Below are 25,725 nucleotides of genomic sequence, written 5' to 3'. Positions count from 1 at the left end.
TTTATCTGCATGTGGCACTGAAAAAATCTAGTGGAAGCATCCACAGACAAAATAAATTTACTAAAAATAACATTTCCTCGTTAAACCAAAAGCAGCTTCATGGATCCAAGTTTAAATACTTAGAAAAAAACAGCAAGTATTGAACTATTAAACTAACATAGGTATATCTAACACCATCTTGCTCAACAAAGAGAAAGGGGCCAAAAGAGGATGAAGAAACCGTTCAATTGGATGGCAGCACATTAAAGTGATAGGAAAATCTGCGCTCTCTTAAGCTCATTTGTGAAGTGGGCCATGGCGAAGGGGTCGATGTTTTTCAAGTGGATTGGATGGATTGAAGAAATGAAAAAAAAAAACAGGACCAAAAAAGTGGGGAGGTGCCGGAAAACAGCTTGACAAATAAAAAATGCTGGAAGACAGAGTGCAAGGAACGAGAAAAAAAAGACGGGAGCTAAATGAAACTTTCGACAACGTCTGTCACGTTCGCTGGAAATTGAACGCTGGATTTGGTTTGTTGAAGAGGAAACATGTTTCAGTTAGGGTGATTCACATAACGGTGAGTAAAATTTGGGAAAGTAGAATGACTTCAATAAAATGGATGAGAATTTTTTTTAAACATTTCAAAAAATAAGTAAGGGGTATAGCGAGATTTTGCTGGAGTGGGTTGTGCCTAACGACCATTAGGTCCTGACATTCTCTGAGTCCTGACGACTTTCAAGGCCTGATGGCCTTTAAGGCTTGACGACCTTCAAGATCTGAAGATCTTCAAGGCCTGATAGCTTTCATTTCCATTGTGAACGCTGAGAATGATTTGAATTAAATGAGTCGCGACGGACGAAGACGATGGTCTGACGACCTTCAAGGCCTGACGAACTTCAAGGCATGACGACCTATAAATGCCTGACGACCTTCAAGGCCTGACGACCTCTAAATGCCTGACGACCTTTTAGGCCTGACGATCTTTAAGGCCTGACGACCTCAAGAGGCCTGAGGACCTTCAACTCCTGACGACCTTCAAGGCCTGACGACCTTCAAGACCTGACGGCCTCAAAAGGCCTAAGGACCTTCAAATCCTGACGACCTCAAAGGTCTGACGACCTCAAAGGCCTGACGACCTTCAAGGCCTAACGACCTTCAAGGCCTGACGATCCTCAAAGCCTGACGACCTTCAAGGACTGACGACCTTCAAGGCCTGACGACCTTCAAGGCCTGATGACCTTCAAGCCCTGACGACCTTCAAGGCCTGACAACTTTTAAGACCTGACAACTTTTAAGGCTTGATGACCTTCAAGGCCTGACGATATTCAAGGCCTGACGACCTTCAAGGCCATGCGACCTTCAAAGCCTGAAAACCTTAAAAGCTTGACGACCTTCAAAGCCTGACAACCTTCAAGGCTTGACGACCTTCAAGGCCTGACGACCTTCAAGGCCTGAGGACCTTAAAGGCCTGACGACCTTCAAGGCATGACGACCTTCAAAACCTGACAACCTTCAAGGCTTGACGACCATCAAGGCCTGACGACCTTCAAGGCCTGACCATCATCAAGGCCTGAGGACCTTTCATCCGGTTGCCTGACGACCTTCATGGCCTGACGACTTTTAAGGAGTGATGACTTTTAAGGCCTGACGACTTTTAAGGCTTGATGATCTTCAAGGCCTGACGACATTCAAGGCCTGGCAATATTCAAGGCCTGACGACCTTCAAGTCCTGACGACCTTCAAGGCCTGACGACCTTCGTGGCCTGACGAACATCAAGGCCTGACGATCTTCAAGGCATGAGGACCTTTAAGGCCTGACGACCTTCAAGGCCTGACGACTTTTAAAGCCTGACGACTTTTAAGGCTTGGTGATCTTCAAGGCCTGACGACCTGCAAGGCCTGACGACCTTCATGGTCTGACGACCTTCAAGGCCTGACTACCTTCAAGACCTGACGACCTTCAAGGCCTGACGACCTTCAAGGCCTGATGACCTTCAAGGCCTGACGACCTTCAAGGCCTGATGACCTTCAAGCCCTGACGACCTTCAAGGCCTGACGACTTTTAAGACCTAACAATTTTTTAGGCTTGAAGACCTTCGAGGCCTGACGACATTCAAGGCCTGACGACCTTCAAGGTCTGACGACCTTCAAAGCCTGACGACCTTCAAAGCCTGACGACCTTCAAGGCCTGACGACCTCAAAGGTCTGACGACCTGACGACCTTCAAGGCCTGACGACCTTCAAGGCCTGACGACCTTCAATGTCTGACGACTTTTAAGCCCTGACGACCTTCGAGGCTTGACGACCTTCAAAGCCTGACGACCTTCAAGGTCTGACGGCCTTCAAGGCCTGACGACCTTTAAAGAATAACGACCTCAAATAGCCTGACGACCTGACGGCCTGACCGACCTTGAGGTTTGAGATTCTGACGACCTTCAAAGTCCGATGACCTTCAAAACCTAACGATGTGACCCTACAATTTTTAGTGCCTGACCGAGCGACCTTCCTCAAAAATTTTTTTCAATAGCTCTCGAACTGACGACTTTCGATGGATCTAGTTTAGTTTTCGACTCGTCAGAAGGTTCTCGGCTCTACGACTTTTCAATGACCTTCTTATGGCTCTGCGACGGACACAAGGCTTTTATAAAGAGTCACTGGCTCGTTGATCTTCTTGTAGTTCCCGGTACGACAAGCTTTTACTGGCTTCGCTTCGAAGGCAGCCCAAAGGTTTTCTAGTTTGACGACCTTCTAACGGAAGTTCGGCTTGACAGCTTTTAAATAGTTCTCAGTTCTACAAATTTAAACAATGACGATGCCCCCAAGAATTTGAGGATCTTACAAAAGTTTCTGGCGTCACGACGTTACATGCTTTAGGTTGGTTTTCAACCATTAATTGGCTTCGTCTCGGCAATGTTCCTTGTCCTTTTCTATTTTTAACAAGTTTTAGATCCGAAACTGGTTGAGATTTTCAGATAATGAAGGAATAGAACTGTTCTAGATGATAGTAAAAACTGGACAAATCAGAATCAATTCAATTTAACAAAACTATCTTCAAATCTAGAGCAAGGCTACCAATCCGGCTATGGTATGTTCACCTCAAATATGGGTTTTTTCAAATCCGGGTTTTAAAATGTCCGTAAAAGATGACTTTAATATTATAAGTTAGGCCTGATAGCTTCAAATAACATCTGGCAATGCTTAATACGGTCTGAAGACTGTAAATACGGCACATAACCTTGAAAATGAATCCACAGGTGTCTTTGATGGATTATTTAGTTTGATTGTCATATTAGTGAGTTTGATTGTCATATTAGTCTGCCTGTGTTGCTTGAAAAATTCAACACTATATTTTTTACTGTAAAAGCACATAAAAAGAGCTAAAGATATCATTGCTCCTTCACCGATGTCCATTTTTTTTTAACTGAACCACCCTAATATTCCAAGAGCTATCAGATGTGGTTGATGTTGCGTTAGTTGACAGCTGAGTGGCACTGGAAATATACGTTGAGTGTTCTTAAATTTGACACATTGCTCAGCAGCACCACGCGCGGGCAAGAATGTTATTTTTAATTTTCGGAAGCAAACAAGTCGGATTTTTTTCACATTCCAAAAAATTCCACGCTTACTTTTTATAAAATAGCATTTTTTTTTTTCAACAAAAAAAAGTTGGTAAATCAAAGACAAACGCTAGGTTTTTCATATTTCGTGGAAATATTTGAAACGAAGCGTGCGATGAATGTTGACTTAGTAAAAAAAAATTAGTTATGAGCAAAGAAAGGGATTTTTTTAAATTTCTATCCAACTTCAAAAAAGATGAAATGATTTTTTTTTTGTTTTTGATGATTAATATGCCTTTTCAATCTTTTTAGTATTTGTTACTTGTAATAGAAATGCACAGTACAATCTTACTAAGATTTTTTTTAGATTATTGTGAAAATAATGGTGGCTCCAGAGAGTTCATGTGTTGTTTTCATTAAAGTTAAGTCAACTCCATTTTCTTAAGAACTTTCAGTAGAAAAGCGTTCACTTCAATGGAACTTTGAAACCAATAAGTGATTGTCATTTCACATCAATCTCAATTATCGCTCGCTTTCTCCATGTTTTCACGAAGGTAAGATATTTTGAGTGCCTTAAAAAAATGTCTAATAAATTTATTATCTATCTATTAGAAACTTTGAGAGATCCCTGGAAACTTTATGATCACATGGTGTGGTGCTCTCAACTTGAAGCTGCCGTTAGTGGTAAACTAGCCGATTGGCACCAGAAAAATATGTAGGTTCCGGCACAAGACGACGAAAAAATAACCTCATATTTCACGGCATCGGTAGGATAAAGTTCTAAAAAATTTTGGACTTCCCTTCCCATAAGGTTCACAACTTTGTGAATGGTTTCCCTCTGATGTCTGTGGTACGCGCGCCTTCATACATACTCACACATAGGCCCAGCTGCTGGCAAACTTTTTGAGTAGCAGCAGCAAAAAAAAGCACATGGACCCAACTGACAGCATTGAAATTTAATTAAAATTAAACTCACTCCGGGTCCGAGCCTTGTGTTGTTGCTGCCGGATGATGTGTCTTCCTTGGTTTGAACCAAGCGGCGAGGGCGTGTGTTCTGTGAATTGAGAAAGTTGCCAAGTTCGACTCTCTAGCCGTGAGGGAGGTGGAAAAAAGTAGGTGCCCTGGCTGTGCGAGTTAGAAGGATGTGGTAGGCGCACACCCTGGGAGGTAAGTTTTCCTTCGAATCGGTTTTCTTGTGGGAAAACCGGTGCCTGTTCTCAGTGGTTTTCAATTAAATTTCGCTCCTCAATGAAGCGTGAAATGAGAATTGATGCCACCGAGAGGCTGTTAAAAGTACATTTTTAAATTAGGTCCTTTTTAAAGTGTTTATAAAGTTTTATCTAGGGAAAATATTTTTGCCCACACTTAATCTATTTGGTACCAGTATGACCATGGCCGTAGGAACGGGGGGGGGTTTTGGGGGTTAAACCCCCCCCCCCATGAGAGTCCAAAAAAGCAAGCGAGGTATTCTACTCAACACTCAAAATTTTAAATTAATAATCAAATTATGATAATAGAGTAAAGTTATTCTAGAGTAACAATCAGATTAAAAACTAATGCCAAATCCTTAAAAACCAATCCCAAGTGCCGAATTCTGATGCAGTTATTCAAAACTTTCTCACGTGTTTATAGAAATTTATTTAAACTTTGAATTGAACCCATTTTGGACGTTCTGGTTCTGTTTTCCATAAACAAAATTGTAATTCTTTTTTCGTTTTCTGATTCTGTATCCAGTTTAAGATTCTTGATTTTCGGTTCGAATAATTATAAGAAGTTAGAAATGAAAAGCTGCTTTGAAATTCTGGTTCAAGTTTGGTTTTGCATTTCATATCGAATTTGAATCATGTTTTTCTAAAATCATATCCATTTTCAATATTTTGATCATAGTTTTCCGAAAAAAAGAAGAATTTTGTTTTATATTCAAATTCGAAGTTCTTAAACTTAGTTCTTGTTCCTTCACAAAATTTATGCATTTAAAACATCTAAATGGCGGTTTCTTTGTACATTCCAGAAATCGTATAGAAAATCAAAGTTCAATTTTTGAATTCAGGTTCAGAATTCAGATTCAATATTCAGAAACGCTCTATTTTGTTAAAGAGTTTTTTAATCAACATAAAATTGTTGAGGAATTCAAGAGAACATATACCAAAAAATTTGTTTTTCAATTTCATTTCCTGTTTTCAAATTTTTAATCATAATTTATTTGTACACAGTTTGAGTTAATTTTCTAAGTTTTGTATTATGGAAAATATCTCAGATATAATTTTAAAAATCATCAATAGGATTTTCTTTATGGGATTGATTTTTTATGAAAAAAAATTACTGATAAAGAAACTGAACCTGATCTCAACCTAAAAAATCTGCACGAAATTCTATATCTTCTCGGAGTATTGTTTAACCCTCCAAAGCCGTTCGGGTCAATATGATCCGAAGCGCAGATTAAAACAATCTTAATCGTCATTTCAATATACTGAAGAACTGAGATTTTTTAGAGGCCAAGAATGTTCTATGAAAATGATGATTAAACTAACGAAAAAAAACTAAAATTTGAGTTTAGGAAATCGGGTCATTGAGAAATGAGATACAGCGAAGCAAAGACAAAATTGGATGTCTTTGTTTTAAGTACGATTTTTTTTTCTACCGAAAAATCCGAGATGGAGGTCGAAAAGTACATTGGACCCTCACATATTAATACATCGCTGAATAGATGTATCTTGGACAATACAAAAAATCAAAGAAGCACTTAAATACTGGAAAGCTGTCAGAAATTGTAAGCAATTTAAAAATAAAATTGTTTGTTGGAACTTTCATCATTCGGATCATTCGGCAAAATCGGTCAACATTTGCGTCCACGGGAATAATTGATTGAATATTGATATTGCAGTTTCTTTAAAGCCTAATTTCAAACTAAAATCATGAATTTAGTTCAAGTTTGCATCAATCCAATTTGATGCAAAAAAAAGTTTTTTATTTACATCAAAGGTTAGAATCTTGGAATTTGCGAAAAAATTAGGAAGCTTGGGCTTTATAAAGTATAGAATAAGTTTTTTGTATTAAGTAATTGAAGGCTACCCTTAAAAGAACTTATTTTATGCTCAAATCAAATAAGGCCATTGGAGCCAAAGGGGTATAAGTGCACAAAAGCTTATTTCGAGAAAACAAGCTTTTAAATTGATGTGTTTGACCATTTTCCATATATTTTTCGAGAATCTGTATTTTTCTTTCTAATGTAAAAGTATGTAAAAAAAAATCAAAAATTCCAAAAAAATCATTAAATGTAGCTTGTAGTGTGAAGAATCGTTTCGCATCATTAACTCAAAATCGACCATTTTGTTACTTATATGCCTTTGGCTCTGAGAGCCTCATATAAGTCTGATCTACCAGACTTTTTTAAAGGATTTTAACTATTGCTGAATGAAAATTCCATATTAAAAAGTACTTAAAATGAATAATCAAAAGTTACAAACATTATTATTGAGTTTAATTAGTGACACTTTATCATCTTTGTGGTTTTAGTGTCATAGTTACAAACATAATTTTTTTTAATTTTTTTATTCGTGCATTATTTGGCAAAAATCATAGGTAAAAATAATTTTCCAAAACCCCCCCCATGAGTCGGTTCTTCCTACGGCCCTGAGTATGACCTTTCATTTTTCTTATGCTAAGGTATGCTCTTGTTCCGAAAATATCCAAATTCTTTCAAGGCAAAGTAGTTTAAACGCCACTGCCTATCACATCCCTAGAAAACGACAACACCCGGCTGCAAAAAGAAACTCTTATTACAACTGGAAGAGAAGCAGAAGAACTAGAAAAAACATCCCATGCCCAGTCCAGTGCCCAAACGGACGGACCCAAAGAACCACATCAGTATAATCAATTTATGTTTTTAAGTTCGAAAACAATTTTCAACATGGCAAAACTTCTACAACCTTCCGAATTGGTCCCTGAAAGTTGCTAGAATAGATGCTTTCTTCCTCGCTGGCTTGCATCTGTTGGCCACTGAGTTTGGTTCAGAAGCCCAGAGAAATTTACTTGTTTGAAAACTTTTGAAAACACACACGCTTAAATATGTTATGGGTGCTCCGTTTAAGTCATGCCGGCTGTTAAATCTTGTTAAACAAGGAAAAATTAGAGTAGAACTCGATAAGACTGATAAAAATGACAAAAATGACAAAAATGACAAAAATGACAAAAATGACAAAAATGACAAAAATGACAAAAATGACAAAAATGACAAAAATGACAAAAATGACAAAAATGACAAAAATGACAAAAATGACAAAAATGACAAAAATGACAAAAATGACAAAAATGACAAAAATGACAAAAATGACAAAAATGACAAAAATGACAAAAATGACAAAAATGACAAAAATGACAAAAATGACAAAAATGACAAAAATGACAAAAATGACAAAAATGACAAAAATGACAAAAATGACAAAAATGACAAAAATGACAAAAATGACAAAAATGACAAAAATGACAAAAATGACAAAAATGACAAAAATGACAAAAATGACAAAAATGACAAAAATGACAAAAATGACAAAAATGACAAAAATGACAAAAATGACAAAAATGACAAAAATGACAAAAATGACAAAAATGACAAAAATGACAAAAATGACAAAAATGACAAAAATGACACAAATGACAAAAATGACAAAAATGACAAAAATGACAAAAATGACAAAAATGACAAAAATGACAAAAATGACAAAAATGACAAAAATGACAAAAATGACAAAAATGACAAAAATGACAAAAATGACAAAAATGACATAAATTACAAAAATGACAAAAATGACAAAAATGACAAAAATGACAAAAATGACAAGAATGACAAAAATGACAGAAATGACAAATATGACAAAAATGACAAAAATGACAAAAATGACAAAAATGACAAAAATGACAAAAATGACAAAAATGACAAAAATGACAAAAATGACAAAAATTACAAAAAAGACAAAAATTACAAAAATGGTTAAAAGGAGGGATATGCTTTCATATAAACATTGACAACTTTTAAAATGGCTTCAAAGAGTGATATTATTTAAGTCAGATAACCTTCGTTTTTTCATCCAATTTTCTTAAATTTAACGATTTTTTCAATTTCTTAAGTTTACTCTTTATAAATTCACTTACTTCATACCTCGCTGCAAATATTTATTTTTATTGTTTAAAAAATCTTCTCGTGTTGGTTTGTTATAGTTCAAGGAACTTGAAAAAAAATCCTTAAATAAACACTCCCCAGACTCATTGCGGTGGCGTTTGGCGAAAGCCATTCCAATAAAGATGCCAGATTCCGGGTGTCAGTTCTGCCATTGTTCGCACTAGACACCTGTCAACTTTCCCGAAAACGTTCTCTAATTGTTCACCCTGGAAAATGCTCTCGCCATGGTACTTCCACATTGCATTGGCCGTCGTGTCGTCATAGCACTCCCACTCTCGGAGGAAGTTTCCAAACACCCTCCAGACAGTTGTTGTAAATGTGAAAGAACGTACCGTAGGATGTTCCCGGTTAGGGCCTTCCGAATCTTGAAGGGGCAATCCTTGAAACACGAAAGAGAATTTTCCATTTAGAACCACTCAATATCTTGAATGGACCAAATCGATTACTGAATTTAAAAAATTAATTAAATTTAAATTTAAATGCAGGTAATTTAGACGAATAAACCAAGTTAACATGATCTGATCAGTGTGGCGTAATTCATCAACAACCTTTGTCAAATACTTTAGTGCCGTTGCATTCATGGTGTTTCCATTGCCATTTCCATTGTATGGTTTGGTTCTGTTCTGTTATGTTCTGTCCATGGCACTGGAAAACGTCACTCCCGAAAAGAGCAATAACTCATTTCTGCAATACCTTTCTATCCGGTTTTTGTGCTGTCTCCCAAAGTTTGTGCTTAGTTTCGTTCCGGGGTTGTTGTCACTGTTCCTTGCTGTTGATCTCACTTATCTAGAGGGAAGGTATCCATAATAGGACCAACTCCAAAAAAATAAAAAAACACAGTTGAATGAAAATCTATGTTTTTCCAAATTTTGTTCGAAATAATCCTAAGAAATTTAGTACAATATTGATAACTTAACCATTTGTGTAACGACTTAAGGACCATCCGAAAAGTGGTAGCATAACAAAGAATTGTAAAAAAGAAAAATGCTGATGTATTAACTTAATACAAAGCAACGGACAGTGAAATTCCTTAAATCATGACCGTTGCACAATCATGAGCAATGTGGATATACTCTGAGGAACAACTTAAGGGTGTCCACGATGAAATTTCCACACTATAAAATTGCTCTAACTTTTTAATCGTTGGGTAGAATTTAATGAAAATTTGGGTGGATTTAGTTCATAGTGCATTGTTTACATCCTTCAAGTTTTAAAGTCCTGTGATCAAAACTCGAAGAAATGGAGTCAAAAGAACAGCTCGTGCATGATAAAATCTTCATCATCTTCATCACGAGAACAAGAATTCCACGGTGTCACAAGTGATTTTACGGTTCGAGAAACGATTGACCACCGATCGGAAGCCCAGAAGTGAAGGTAAAAATATTCCGTACCACACCAAAAATCACAACCGCGTAGTTGGGGCCTTCAACTGAAACCCGAATGCCTCCGTTCGGGATGTGGCTAAGAAGCTGCACCTTAGCCGAAGTTTTGTCCAGAAAGCCTAAACTAAGGCTGGGCCTCTCCTGAAGGCCCACAACGTCCCAACAATCTTCAGGCCGGATTTGGCCTCATGCCACTTCTCCAAGGACGTGCTGAAGTGGTATGCGGACAATAAGGTCAATTTCATGCCGGAAATGTTGAATGAAATGAATTTTGAGAATCAATTTTGTGTGTGGCAATTTCATCGTGGACACCCTTTATCCATTACAATTCACGTTACTTTTGTACGAATAATCATAAGCAGAAGATTGAAATGTTAGGGAGTACTAAACTACAATCAAAAGGTACCTTTTTAAAATGTTTACTTTTGACAAACAATCTCAAACAAACCGATCTCAAAAGATACTTTACAACATCCATGTTTTTTCTCTAAATGTCGAGATATTTATTGATGCTCTAGTCCTGAAGAAACTCAGGGTGAGCGCGAAGCGAACTGCGAAGCGAAATGTTCATCCAGCGGATGAATTTTGCAAGGTCGTTTTTGAAGGTGCACGCGAATTGCAAAGCGGTTCTAAACTGAAAAAATCCTTCGGTGTTTTGCAAAAATTAATCACACGTGAAAAAATCTTTGCAAACTAATTTGCAGAATCAAAATTGTGAGCGGGAGATCCGTATCGTGCAAAAAACAATCCGCGTGAATTCCAAAAAAACCGCGCTAATTCCGGAAAAACGCGTAAAAAAGACTTTGCTAGTTCCAGGACCGTTTAAACAAAACTGCAGGGGATATTAGGAGTAATCTCAAGGAAATGAATACACGGTGCTAGGACCTTGTAAGGAGGTCAGAAAGTAGATAATTGTCGCCATTTGGAAACCAAAGATGGAGGCTTCCGCCTAACTTCAAAATGCTTTGAATGACTGAAAACACTCACAATATGGGTAGATAATTAGTAGAAGTCGAATCTCGCTGTCTGACGCAATTGTACGCCATTTTGAAATCCAATATGGCGGCTACCGCTCAACTATAAATTTGGCAAAAGACTGGAAATCGCATGAAAAAATATGGCAAAAAAACGATAATATTATGAAAAAAGAGCAAAACATGAGAAAAATATGAGAAAAACATTGCTAAAATTTGATAAATTTTAAAATAGAATGACGAAACTATGACCAAAATATTAAATAAAAAAAAATAAATGAAAATATGACAGTTGGCAGAAATTTGACAATAGAATGTAAAAATGATAAAACTATCATAAAACTTACAATAATGACAAAATTCGAAAAAAAAACTTTGGAAAAAATTTGACAACATTATGGACAATATGACAAATGTGATAAAAATAAAGCAACTATAATAACTAATGAAAAATGACGAATATGACAAAATTTTGCAATTAAATGACAGAAATCTCATAATACATTGACAAAAATATTAAGAATGCGGTAAAAATTTGACAATTTTTATAATTAATTTAAAAACAAAGACAAATATGACTAAATTTGGCAATAAAATGACAGAAATCTTACAATACAATACGATCAAAATATGACAAAATAATGAAAATTGACAAAGCTTTGTTTTAGGTCTAACAGATTTTTGTCATTTTATTGTCAATTTTTGTCATATTTTGTCATTTGTTTTTCATTTGTCGTATTTTTGTCCAAGTTCTATCAGTTTTTTTTTATTCGATTGTCAATATTTTTAAGTAGTTTCGTCTCTTTATTTTGTCCCGATTATAATCGTTTAAACATCTTCATGTCATTCACGACCTATATCAACGATGCAGTTGGCGGAAAATTACAGAAAAACTTTTCCGGCACAAATGTGTTTGATGTTTACTCTTGGATTCGAGCTCACAGACATCGGCGCAGCTGGTAACTTACTTGCCAACTGGGATACATGTATTGAAAGCTCATAATTGTCTTAATTTTGTCATATTTTGTAACTATTTCGTTAATTTTTATCACATTTCTCATATTTTTGTAACAAATTTTTATTATCGTTTTTGGGCTTTTGTCATTTTTTGTTGAATTTCGTTATCTGTCACCATCGTGTCATTTTTTGACAATTTTTTTTTTTAGATTTTTGTTATGCTTTTATCCAACTCTTCATAATTTTGCCAGATTTTTGTCATAGTTTGGACAGAACTTTGTCATATTCTAGCACATTTGACATATTTTTGTAATTTTATTTTCAAAATTTTGCCATATTTAGACCGTCTATGACATATTTTTTCTTAGTTTTATCATATGTTCGTCAGATTTTTGTTATTTTACTTTAAATTTTGTTATTGTGTTATTTTTGTAGTTTTTTGTCAATCATTTGTTAAAATTTTGGTTTTGTCAGGTTTTTCCCATTTCATTGTCATATTTTATAACATTTGTCATAGATTTATGATTTTATTGAATTTTTTTTCATATTTTGCCATAGTTTCGTAATATTTGTCATATTTTTGGCATAAGTTCTACCACGTTTTTCGAATTTCATTCAAAGTTCTGTCGTTTGTCACTTTTTAGTATGCCATATTATTATTGGAGCTTGATTTGTTTTGTTTGATTGTCAAATTTAAGTCATAGTTTTTTCTCATATTTTTTGGCCACAGTGTTGTTATATTTTTGTCATTATTTTGTCTTATTTTTATAGCATTGGTTAATTTTTGAATACAATCTTCAGTGCTTTTTTCAGATTGTTTACATTTTTTGTAAAATTTTTGTCAGACAATTTTTTTTTTCAAGACGGCGTTGAGCAAAAAAACATAACTTCAACGGTTTAGCCCTTTCACTCAAAAAGCCAATACACATATAAGGGGGTTTTATGTGCAGTTTTTTTTTCAAAGTTTAGTGGAAGCCACCATATTGGATTTCAAGAACACCAGATAGCATGTCGAAAACTGTGTTCCCCGAATGTTTATGTACCCTTGGCGTATTACCAGGTAGGAAAGCAACCATTTCATTATCCATGAAGGAAACATGTAATGCTCAAGCTAAATAATTGCTGTGCTGTGGTGAATTTCTCAAACCCTGGGATCTAAAAAGTTTAGTCTTCGTTCAAAACTCATCTATGATTTTTTGCAGAATTTTTACGTAACGTTTACATGAGTAAATTGAAACTTTTAGTTTTGTATGGGAAAATTGAATATTTTGTACTGAAAAATCAACATCGTTTTGGTTCCTTTTGTGGACACGTAACTTCGTATTATTTTAGACAAAAAAATAATTAGGTGTTTATCAGGGATATTTCTTTTGGCATTGATAAACAATAAATTCAATAGACATCACTACTGGTTCCTGGCGAGGTATTGCATAACTACTTTCCATGCAATACTTCGCAAGGCACCAGGCAGCAGTGGTGTCAATTGAATTGATTGTTTTTCAATGCCAAAAGACATATCCCTGCTAAACAGCTAATAAATGTTTTGCTTGATAAGATACTAAATTAGTAACGGTTTTCGACAAAGTTGTTCAGAGGAAAATTCCCTTTCAACAATTTATAAATTGGAACAAAAACCGTGAGCAGGCTCGGTTCCACAAAAGAAGCGAAAACGATGTTGATTTTTCAGTACAAAATATTCAATTTTCCCATGCATATCTAAAAGTTCAAATTTACTTATGTAAACATTTCTTAAAAATTGTGCCAAAAAATCATTGATGAGTTTTGAACCAAGACGAAGTTTTTTAAACCCCAGGGTTTGCGAAATTTGAAAATTACCCCAAATCGACTCCGTTCAATGCTGTGGTGTACTTTGTTGAAAGCCTTGGCGAGGTCGATATATAGGTATATTGAATTCACTTGGATGTTTTTTAGTTGTTGCGATGTACATTTCATTGAAACAGCATATCAGGGTTTCAGCGTCGATATTTTCTTTACCAATCGGTGAGTATAGGTTAAGCTGCAGAATATTGTAGTTGATATTTTTTTCAAAAAGCGCTTAAATTTTCCACAGATGAAAACATTATATCGAGATGTGTACATACGAAATACAAGTCCGAAAAAGCTGGTGAAATTTTAGGGTAGAGGGCATGTTGATGAAAATCTCCCATGAATCGTAACGCCTTTGCTGTAAAGTATGTGTATTTGAAAATACCCTCTTAATCACCGGGCTATCTATACATGGGATTTCTGTTTCTTAGTTGCTCATGTATAGGTAGCTGGTGTAAGCCGAAGCGTTAGAACTCATGGAAGCTTTTCATCAACATGCTCTCTCACAACCTTAAATTTTCAACACCTATGCTTCCTTCTTTTGGCGCACTAATGGCTGTCTATCCACCTTTCTTTTATATACTGTATAAATTTTTTTTAAATATTTCTTTCTAGAGTTTCGTCTTGCCGAAAATGCCATAAAATTTAAATCATATTTTTGAAATTGTAGAATTTTTTTTATTTCAATGGCAATTTATTCGAAAACCACTATACGTTAACACTTATGTTTTTAAAATACCAGAAACTTTCATTTTTCTTCAAAACAACCTTTAAACATTCTATAAAATTCTCCAATTCTTAAATTCGAACGGGGATAAAGAACCAAAATAATACTTCTGTTACTTATTTCACAATCCCCAAATAAATAGCTTTCAAGGAAAAAGTTTATTCTTGATTGAAAGTCTTCAGTTCAGAACAGGATAGCGCACACCGATTTTCCGTACAGCAGTTGATTATACAATTTACCAGCTCGTGGTTTGACAGAAGCAGCTTGATTTTGTCTTGGTTTTGGTTTCTTCTGCTTTGGATATGTCTCTATACCCAATCTTACCTTGGCACGATGAATGGTGATAAGAAGAGATCCCACTTTTTGACCACATTCCGAACTGAGACAGTCTTCTTACTGGTGCAAGCACGCATGACTTTCTGGTTCAAAGTTTTGTCCACCTGACTCGGTTTTTGACCAGATTATATTTTTTTCCACGAAGCTTTATTCTTCAACCTCTTACTTCCGAATCACATTTACAACCACTCCATTGTTTACTGCTTTCATTTTCGCTATCGGACAATGCGAAATGTTGTGGAAGAACAAAATATGTGCACGATATTTTTTCGATTTTCCGGGGAAATGCTTCTTGTTTTTAAGAAAATTATGAAAACGGGAGCTCACAATACACGGAGTTTTGAGTTGAACTGTAAACAACAACACACAACGGATATCAGCTGCTTGAATGTCATCCGGAATGAGCAAAGATGTACCAAAATCGTGCTCAGACATAATTGGACACCCAATGAGGATAACGATTACGGCAGTTTATCATAAGAATTGAGTACACTAAGGTTTTTACGCGGTTTCTACACGTTTTTTCACACGGCTTTTTTTACTCGGATTTCGGGAATTAACACGTTTTTTGACCGAGAATAGTCCTTTTGAACGGAAAACACTTATACATTTTTGAAGTTAGGAAAATCTTAGCTCTAAGAATGACCAAGAACGTGAAACATGAGACCTGAGACCTGAGATTTGAGACCTGAGACCTGAGACCTGAGACCTGAGACCTGAGACCATGTCGAAAGTCTCAGCTCTCAGGTCTCAGGTCTCAAGTAATAAGTGTCAAGTAACAGGTCTTATTGTTTCAAGTTTCAGACCTGCAGAATTTGAATGGTCTTTTTTACACGGTTTTCCGCCATTAGCACGTTTTTTTACATGATTTTCGTGAATTTACACGTTTTTTTTGCACGGTTTTTCACGCGGTATGTGTATCAGAGTAAAAAAAAATTATGTATATAAATAACATAAATAACAGTCCATAAATTTAACAACCTGCATCTTTTCGGAAGTTTTTCGGTCGATGATCTATTTTAGGAAGACTATCAAAAAGAATTAAATTAGCTCCGAATCAGAAACAACAAAGCATCTTGGCTGCCTATATATAATGAAAAATATCAAGCTAATAAGACCAGGTACGCGAATTTTAGTAAGAGATTTTATGGAAGCTTAAGCTGAAAGTAACAGCATGGCAAAAACCTTTAAAATATGGCTTTTATGTAGCTGACTATTTTCTTAATTTTACAATGAAGATTTAAATCGGCCTTATATGAAATTTAAAAATAAAGAAACAGTTTGATGAAATTTACCGATTAAACTAAACTAAGCTTGTAAAAGTTGTGAAAATTGTTATTTTTGGCATAGCTTTATCTAGTCTAACTTACGTTAGTTCAATGAAAGCTTTTCTTTTTTTTTATTTTTTTTTTATGTGAAACTAACGATTATAAGGGGAACAATTTCAAAGCAGAAGAAGACATATGGGACAGCAGCATTTTTTCGGATATATTTCATATGGAACAGACATGCCGTGGTATTGTTTTCGTATATATTGGGAACACAGTTATGAAACTTTTCATTCTCCATTGAAGAACTAACTCAATAAGATCGATTTTTGAGATAAACCGAAAAATTATGAAATTGCATATGTGACAGTCTTGCAAATAGCGCTAGTATAACATATACATTTTGTAGAATTTGCTAGCTCAATTGGAATTGGACCTCAAAACTCTATCTGAGTTTCCATTTTTTTACCCTCAACAATCGAAATTCTAATTTTGACACCTAATTACTTAAAAATGCATAAAACTTTCTGGGACTATAAAAAACCGGTTCGGTTCCCAGAAAGGCAATTTTTTTGGAAAAAAATTATTTTTCAAGATAACACCAGATCGCAACGTTTTATGCATTCAAAAGTTATTCGGCATCAAAATTCGAATTTCAAGTTTCCGAATTCCTTACGAGACTCCCCCCTTACGTGATTTGTTGGGGTAAAAAACCGAAAATTGGAGTGCTTTGAGGCACCCCTAAATGAAGTCCGATCTAGCTGAAACTCTGAACAGAACAGTTTTTTGGGCCAATTTTCAAAATATACTTGACCGGATTTCGATATTACACATGACCTTTTTTGCGGCCCCATTATGCCTTATATACGTACTTTGTACAATGTACATACGTATAATAAACATTGTACATAAATGTATAGAAACAAAAAATTAAACCAAAATCATCATAAATTATTACTCGATGACTGGTAGCTTAATTCTAGTTGCACTTGCTTTTAAGGAAAACAATCACCAAAGATCAAACCCCGGACAACACGTGTTTCCGGAGACTTGCCCGGGAAAACTTTGTGGCCATCAGCCGAGGAACATGGAAGAAAATAAAGACCGGAAGTTGAACTTAAGTGCTTCTGTGTGTGTGAGTATGATCCAAACAAAAGGTAAAGTTTCCCGGCTAGCCCGGGCAAGTTCCTTTAGAGATTTTGGGATAAATCTCCATTCGGAGCGTTGTTAAGCTGTTGAAGGGTTTTTTTTCCTGGGGCAGGGAGAACTGAGGTCTAGGGTCGGCTGCCACAAGCTGTGTTTAGTTTGGCCTCCCACCTTTTCTCGTCGTGATAAACTTGTGGATGAAATGCAGCTGCCGGAAAGTTTCGTTCCGTTTCGTTTCGTTTTGGGTATGTGGGTTGGTTTAGTTTTTCGGTGCGGAAGTGTGGGTGGAAAAAGTTGAGTTGAGAGATTACATCGCATCCAGAACGCGATTAAAACCACACACAAAAGGCTGAGAAACTGCTTCTAGAAGCTGCTGCTCGTTTGTTAGAAGTTGGAAAGTTGAAAGAACAACTTTCTACCCCATTTGTATAAATCTCTCAAAAGTAGAGCACAGAGCAGCACATTCGGAAGGTGGTTTTTGCAGCACAAAATCCCAGGACAGTTTGCCAGATCTCACTTGGGATAAGGATCCATTAGAAAATCTGGTGCAACGACCAACAAACCGGTTACCGCAAAGTTGAGGGGGAAGCAAGAGAGATATTTAGCGTTGTTAGAGCACTTACTTAGCGCTAAAAGGGATTTGCCTTCTGGAGCTCCAGAAGGAAGCAGCACTGCTTTTGAGGGCTTGTGATATAGATCAGTTGGCAAGTCAGTTGCTTCCTGAATCGATGTCCGTGAGTTTGAGCCCAAGATTAAACATCGATCACAGTTGGATGAGTTTTTCAAAAACTGTCCGCCATCTGCATCGTTGATATAAATCGCGAATGACATAAAGATGTAAAACAACTTTAATCGAAAAAAACAAAGCAGCACTGCTCAAGTACTACCTCTACTTTTGGTGAACATTGTTTTCCACGTTTTTTCTCGTTTAAATATATTATGCATTGGGACTTTGAAACATTGAATGTTAAAATTTATGTTAAGGTACACCGGGATAAGTGTGGACGGTTTTTCGTATAGCTCAACCAGTGCTGCAAAATTTCAGTGTCAGCTTTCAATATTCAATTGAATTTATTGCAGTGTATCGGTCAGTTCAATTCCAACTGGATTCATACGAGAATGAACAGAAAGCTCAATTCCGAAAGCACTCTGCACACTCATTCACCAATCGGAGACATCGATTGTTAGTATACATTCAGGCTCTTTGCAGGTTCATGAGATTAGCATATCTTCATTTTCAGTTTCAGGCAAACAATGCTGATAGTGATGAAAGCTTCATTTCAATATCATTAAGTTCAGTGTTCGGCACAAAAACGCTAATCCGCTAATCGCTAGTTAGTCCGATAACTTTTTGTTAGCGGTTTAATTTTGCCGCTAAATTTTGATTGAGCTAGCGAATTAAAAAGTTCCGCTAGTTTTTGGTTCCGCTAAATGAAGAACGCTAACTTCCATTTACTTGTTTCAAATTCACAAATTATTACTGATAGAAGTAGAGTTTTTGTCATTTGACAAGTAAAGGAGACATCGGGCATCATTCTTACACCAATATGCGCTCCAAGTGAAAATGGTCACTTCGAATAATCTCAGGGCAGAAGTGCCTCATACAGATTACCTTTTTTTTTCTCTTTAAGTACTTCTTTTCTCAACATTCTCAGACAAACAATTCAATAAATATTGTTAAACACTATTAAACTATTTCAAACATCATTCATATAATTCAAAGCTAGAAGGTCAATTTTTAGATACTGTTTTTTGCTTGCAAAAGTACAGTAAACGGACTACTTGATCAATATTTTACATGACTTTAGCATGGTCGTCCACATGCGGTGATTTGTTGAAATGTGCTTTTTAGGTTGATCGAAAAGCTTTTCCAAATTTCTAAGTTTATTTTAGATCTCACATTACTATCTCACACGGCAAGTCTCGAACAATAAATGCTGAAAAAATCCGCTTTTTTCAACTTGTTTTAAGTGGATGAGATATTTACTTTTCACAAAGCAGTTTTTACAAGTATTTCAAATTAGGTAAAGTAATAATAAGATAGTATCACCATAGAATCAATTTGCATTTTTATTTCATTTAGTTTTTAGATACACGTTTGGCAATGCTCCTATCATGAGAATTTTGCATTACTATTTTGAAAGTTAAAAAAAAGTGAAACCTGGTTAAAGATTTTTCAACAGACTGGGCACAATAAACAATCTGCACTATGTTTGTAAAGTATTTGAGCAAATGAATTGAGATGCTACCATAATCCATGCTGTTGCCATCCTGTTTACGTTATTGTTTATCAACAGTTAGCGATTAGCGATTTGCGCTTTCAGCTTGAAGCGATAACTTTTTCCGCTCATTTAGCGGTTTTAATAAGCGATCGCTAAATTTGAATGAGGTAGCGATTTAATTAGCGTCGCTAATTTTTCAATTAGCGATGCCGGACACTGATTAAGTTTAGTCGAATGGTGACAAAGCTTGGGTGAATCGACTCGCTAGGCTTGCGGAAGAAACTATGTTTACGACAATCAACGATGAAATTAATTATGAAAAAATCTTTCAAAATTGCGTTTTGATTTGAGTAGTCGGTCACTTGCATGCGATGTCACTTTTTTATATTGAAATTTGTTGAACTTCTCAACATTTAGTTTTTAAATTTTTATCCTGAAATTTATCAAAACCAATTACGATTGCAGGTTTATATTATGGAATACTTATGAATTTGCTAGTAAAATAATCCGAATGCAATAAAATTGATTAATTCATGATATCACAAAGATGATCTGAGAAAAACTAAAAGAAGGTTGGTAACAATCACTCCGTGCAAATAATTCGTCATAAAAATAGACAATATATTTTGTCATTCAAGTCATTGTCGCTAAAATACTACCCTTGAGAAAGTTTTAGAAAATTCTAATTGAGTAAGAAATTTCTAACCTACGAAGCCACCCGTCCCTCATCTGAAAAATCGTTTATTCATAGCGGTTTACAAATCGTGTTTCCATTTCAAATTCAAATTGCAAAAATGGCAAAAACAAATGTCTACCGAAATTATCAGCATCTTTTGCTGACACTGATTGAATGCTAAAGCTGTATTCACTGATCGAATACAAAGAGTGAAAATCGCTATCGTAGCAGCCGAGCGAAACAAGTTTGTCCTGGTTCACGAATGAGCTTTCAACTGACTGACAGCTATATCGACAAAACTTGACAAAAGGATGAGATTGACTGAGCTGATCAGAAGCTTTTGAATTTGTTGACGTCTCGGCCCCATTCATGTCAGCTTGAGCTTTCTACACTGATAGAAATTCAAAGTCATTCTCATTTTGTACTTTCAGAAAATTGCAGCACTGAGCTCAACTTTAAAAAAATCCATTATAAAATCAGCAGTGGATCGATTTTGATAAAACTGCGTTCAATGTGATGCAGAACATGTTGTTTACAAACGCTGAAGAGAGGAGCAAAGCGAGAAAAATTATCAAGTAAATTGTTATGGAATGCTGGTGTCTTCACTTACCTCGCCTTATGGGGTAAGTGTGAACGGTAGATTTTCTCTTTGATTTTTCAAGCAATTTTCATCAAATTTGTGTTTTCAAGTTTAAATACGTTACTTTGTTGCTTGAACCTTAAAATTTTTCAAAAAGCTTGTGGTACTATTAATAAGGCGTCCTTCAATGATTATTGAGCGTAATTAATGTTGCAAGACATGAGATCCGATTTTATCGAAAAAATGTACTTTTTCCTAAACAAACAAGTATTTTACCCAATTTTTTTTTATCTGAATGCTATTCATAGCTAAATTGTATAAGATGAAGGCCATCCACATTTTCACCAGGTAGGGTTTGAAGACGAAATTTTAGTTTTTTTTTTGTAAATAAACTCTTTTTTCTTCATTTTTAACCGCCGTTTCTTTTTCTAACTGGTTATTTCGAATGTAAAGATTGATTCATTGTAGAGTTTTTCGTCAAGAGCCACCTAGTCTACGAGAAATTTGCAGTCGAAAAACATGCACATCAACTTGAGATCGTAGTTAAAAATTTAAAAAATTATCAAAATGTCGCTGTAAACATTCGTTATTGTCGGAATTATATCTTTTGTACAGGATGTACAAGAATTGGAATTGTAATTGGAAAGATTACAACTAAATTCAACATTCTGCATTAAAAGTTTGAAAAAACTGTGCACAGTTCGAGTTGTTTTAAAGTTCGAGTTATGTTAATAGCGATCGTTCACACTTACCCCAGTGAACATCAGAGACCGACAAAAAACACAAACACAACACAGTACATAACGTGCAACACAAATTCTGGAGTGCTGACACATAAATTTTTGTGTGCGACACTTTGGTTTGGCACAGCACTTCAATTGTGTTGTGTTGCATCAAATCAACACGACACAGTTCCCAGTTGTGTCGTGTCGGGGATAACACAGCATGCAACACAGTGTTGTTACGAGCAAGGCTATTTTTTTACCCGTCGCACTTGACTGGACAGCATTTCTCCGTATTTTCAATGGCGAAGCTCTTCACTCACATTGTGTTGAGCAAAAGCAAAAGAAAAAAAATTATCCAGTTCGGCTGCTAGCAAGTAGGCGACGAATTGAAAAAAAAAGCTGGCTGGCAGGAGCAACAATGATAATCGTATCGGGACCGGCACACGAACACACTGTGTCGTCAACTGTGTCGCATACTGTGCTGTGTTGCGGCCGACACGCAACAAAAGTAGATCAACACAGACACAGCGCAGCTTCGTTTCGGAAGTGCTGTGTCATCAAATTGTGTTGCACTTACTGTGTTCGTGCTGTTTTCGGTCCCTGGTGAACATTAATCGATTGATTCCATATTTCAGATTATACAAATATAACAAATCTTACTGAGAAACTTCTTGCCAATCTATAAACAAAATATTGGCTAGCGTGTTTGAATGTAGAATGGTCGTAGGATGGTCTTTATTACAGATTTTAATACCATTTCAAATGAAAAAATGTTTTTTAAACTAGATTAATCCTTTAATGATTACTTAGTGTTTTAAAAAATACTTAATGACAAACGAATCATCTCAAAACAGCGCGTATATTTGAATCATATTAGGGTGACAATGGATGTATGGGAAAAATTTCATGTTCGAATTTTGAAAACAAACCATATACACTTTGTAGATTGGCCCAAAAAAACTGGCCTGTGCCAAATTTCAGCTCTACGGACTTGATTTGGGGTACCTTAACCAAAGGGGGAACCAATGGAAATCGGAAAAAATCGAAATTTTAATTTTGAAGAAAATGACTTAAAAATTCATGATATATAAAAATCTGAAGTTATCTCATAAAATATTTTTATTCAAAAATTCTCTCTTTTTTTTATTCGAAAATCACTATCATCAGATTTTGGTAAAAAAAATCACCTTTTTGGACGTTTTGGTGAAAACTGACCGTTTTTCGAATAATCAACTGAGTCTCAGAAAGTAGATTTTTGCCCAAGTTTTTTTTAAAATAACACCAGATCTTGACGATTCATGCATTTGTTAGTTATTTGGCATCAAAACTTGAAATTCGATTTTCCGAATTTCCTTTGGTCCCCCCTTGCGTGATTTTTAAATTCTATAATCATTTTTTGAAAAAAAAACATGTTTTTCTAAATAACATCAGATTTCGACTTTTTGATTTTCTTTAGTTCCTTCTTTGGTAATTTTTGTGAGTCAAAAAACCTACACTTTGAGCGCTTCAGGCATCCCTAAATCAAGTCCGATTAAGCTGAAATTCAGCTGAATGCACAAGTCAGTTTTTGGGCCAATCTACAATATTTATATTTCAAAAATCGACATGGCCCATTTGGTAATCACCCTAATACATATGTATTCACACAAAAACGTTCTGGTTATAAAAAGTATTAGGCTCATGTAAGTTTTGTAAATGATTTTCAATTTGTGTATGAGTTTTTGTCTTTGTAAAAGTATTAAACATGCACTAAAGCTATGATCATTTAGTATCCGGGTTCTTCATTCCGGTGATAGCTACGTTACTAGCGCTCGGATATGCGAAACTTTAGCAGCGTTGTGTTGGTTATGAAAATGACTATCTTGCCTATTTTTTATTTAACTTGAGATACTTACGATGCAAAAAGAAATGGTTAAAATAATTTTGCACAATGGCCTCGGGAATTCTTCATTGTTGGCTTGAATACTCATGAACTGTTGATTTTTTCTGATTCTTTTTTGGCCCAAATGGTTAAGAATATATGGAGCCACTCTAAAGGGTGATACGGTCAAAATTTGGTCAAGAGAAAACGCGTGTAAATCGGTGAAATCGTTTATTTAAAAAATCAAATTAAATTTCTTTTTCAAGTTTAATTCGTATAAAATTCAGGAAAAATATTCATTGAGGCTTCCGCTTTTCCAAACCCGAATTGCCGGGCCATACGCTTATCCCCTGCCATCAGATTTTGTACAGCCACCTTGTCCACCTTTTTCGCCGCAGAAAGCCAGTTTGCCTTGAACTGCTGCTCGTCCTTAGCGGTTTTTGGTCTTCTTTAGGTTCCGCTTGACAATAGCCCAGTATTTCTCAATTGGGCGGAGCTCTGGCGTGTTGGGAGGGTTCTTGTCCTTGGGAACCACCTGCACGTTGTTGGCGGCGTACCACTCCATGGCCTTTTTACCTTAATGGCAAGATGCCAAATCCGGCCAAAACAGTACGGAACAAACGTGTTTCTTCAGGAAAGGCAGCAGACGTTTATTCAAACACTCTTTCACGTAATCTTCTTGGTTGACAGTCCCGGAAGCTATGAATATGCTGCTTTTCAAGCCACAGGTACAAATGGCTTGCCAAACAAGATATTTCTTCGCGAACTTTGACAGTTTCATGTGCTTGAAAATATCTGCTACCTTTTCCCTTCCTTTTGCCGTATAAAACTCCTGTCCCGGAAGCTGCTTGTAGTCGGCTTTGACAAAGGTTTCGTCGTCCATTACCACGCAGTCAAACTTCGTCAGCATCGTCGTGTACAGCCTCCGAGATCGCGCTTTGGCCGTCGTATTTTGTTTATCATCGCGATTTGGAGTCACTACCTTCTTGTAAGTCGATAGTCCGGCTCGTTTTTTGGTTCGATGCACGGTTGTAAACGATACACCAGCTTTTTCGCGGCATCTCGGAGAGAGAGGTTAGGGTTTCGCTTGAAACTACCGGCAACTCTCTTTGTCGTCTCAGTGGCTTCCGGTTTTCGATTTCCCCCGATCCAGACTTCCTGGCTGTCGACAAACGTTCCCCAAACACTTTAATTACATTTGTAACGGTTGATTTGGCTACTTTTAGCGATTTTGTCAGCTTTGCGTGCCAGTAAAAATTTTGATACGCTGATCTTCTTCCTTGGACGGCATTTTGACAACTGAAGAGTGAATTCCTAAATCAAAATAGGAGCAACATTCTACACACATACACCTTCAAAATGAGGGGTGTTCAGGTTTTTAAATGCAAAATTGAAAGAAAAACGTCAAGTTGATATTGACCGAATTTTGACCGTATCACCCTTAAGAATGCTCACGAAGTTCAAACCAAGCTTTGGAGTAGAACCCTTGATCTCGCATATGGGTAAAAAGACTATGGTTATTGCGAATAGCTGAATACAGAACCCTAAACTATGCAGTAAATCCGTCTCCAGCAGGCAAAAACTGTGCAGTGGATCGCATTCTGTGCAAAGGTTTTTAAGCGAGACAGATGTGTTCTAAAAGACAAAGAAATTTATGTTAAAACCGAATTTAAGAGGTTAAATTATTCAAGATGCCTGCTCATGAAAAAAATCCTTCCAGATTCCAATTGGTTCTTCCAGGTGAATTTGTGTAAAATATCATGATTTTGTAAAGGTTTTGATTCTGTAGTATAAATTATAGATCAATACATGACTGAAAAAAGCGTACAAAGATAAAAAAAAAAAGACATTTTATGATTAAGTCAGAGTTTATCTCATAATGAACGATAAATTATTTTTATATATTTTTACATTAAACAGCATATTAACACCCTCATTTCTTTCTAGAAAGTTTTTCGATCAAATGAATAGTTTTTAAAATACACACGTTTGTAACTGTCCGGATTCCAAATGATCATAGCCTTACATAATCAAAATTTGAAAAATAAACTAGTAAACCAATTTAAAATTCCAATTCAATAAATGGACAAATTAAATGCCACATTTCAACACCAATGTTTTATGCAGAAACAATGTTGATCTAAATTGTTTCTGCATGAAATCAAAATCTCAAGCCGTGATTTGGCTTATAAGATCGGCATGTCGCAAAGCTTTGTCCAGAATGCAAAGAAGAGACCCAGCAAACATTTTTTGAGTATATTTCTCAACAGCTTTGTTAAACGTTTAATATACATTATTGAATGATAGTATGAAACTCGAAAACACAGCA

At 35.8% G+C, this 25,725-nt stretch overlaps 1 protein-coding gene across 1 annotated transcript in view; it reads left to right on the top strand.

Moving 5' to 3' along the window:
* Positions 1–228: 228 nt before the first annotated feature.
* The window catches only part of LOC129746372 (class E basic helix-loop-helix protein 22-like), a 162,735-nt gene continuing 137,238 nt past the window's right edge, over positions 229–25,725 (top strand). The window contains exon 1 of the mRNA XM_055740005.1: positions 229–556. The gene's annotated coding sequence lies outside the window, so the exon portion shown is untranslated. The remainder of the gene's footprint in view (positions 557–25,725) is intronic.

Source organism: Uranotaenia lowii, chromosome 2 (genome assembly GCF_029784155.1).
Source record: "Uranotaenia lowii strain MFRU-FL chromosome 2, ASM2978415v1, whole genome shotgun sequence".
Classification (NCBI taxonomy): domain Eukaryota; kingdom Metazoa; phylum Arthropoda; class Insecta; order Diptera; family Culicidae; genus Uranotaenia; species Uranotaenia lowii.
This window is presented reverse-complemented; position numbering and strand designations above follow the sequence as displayed.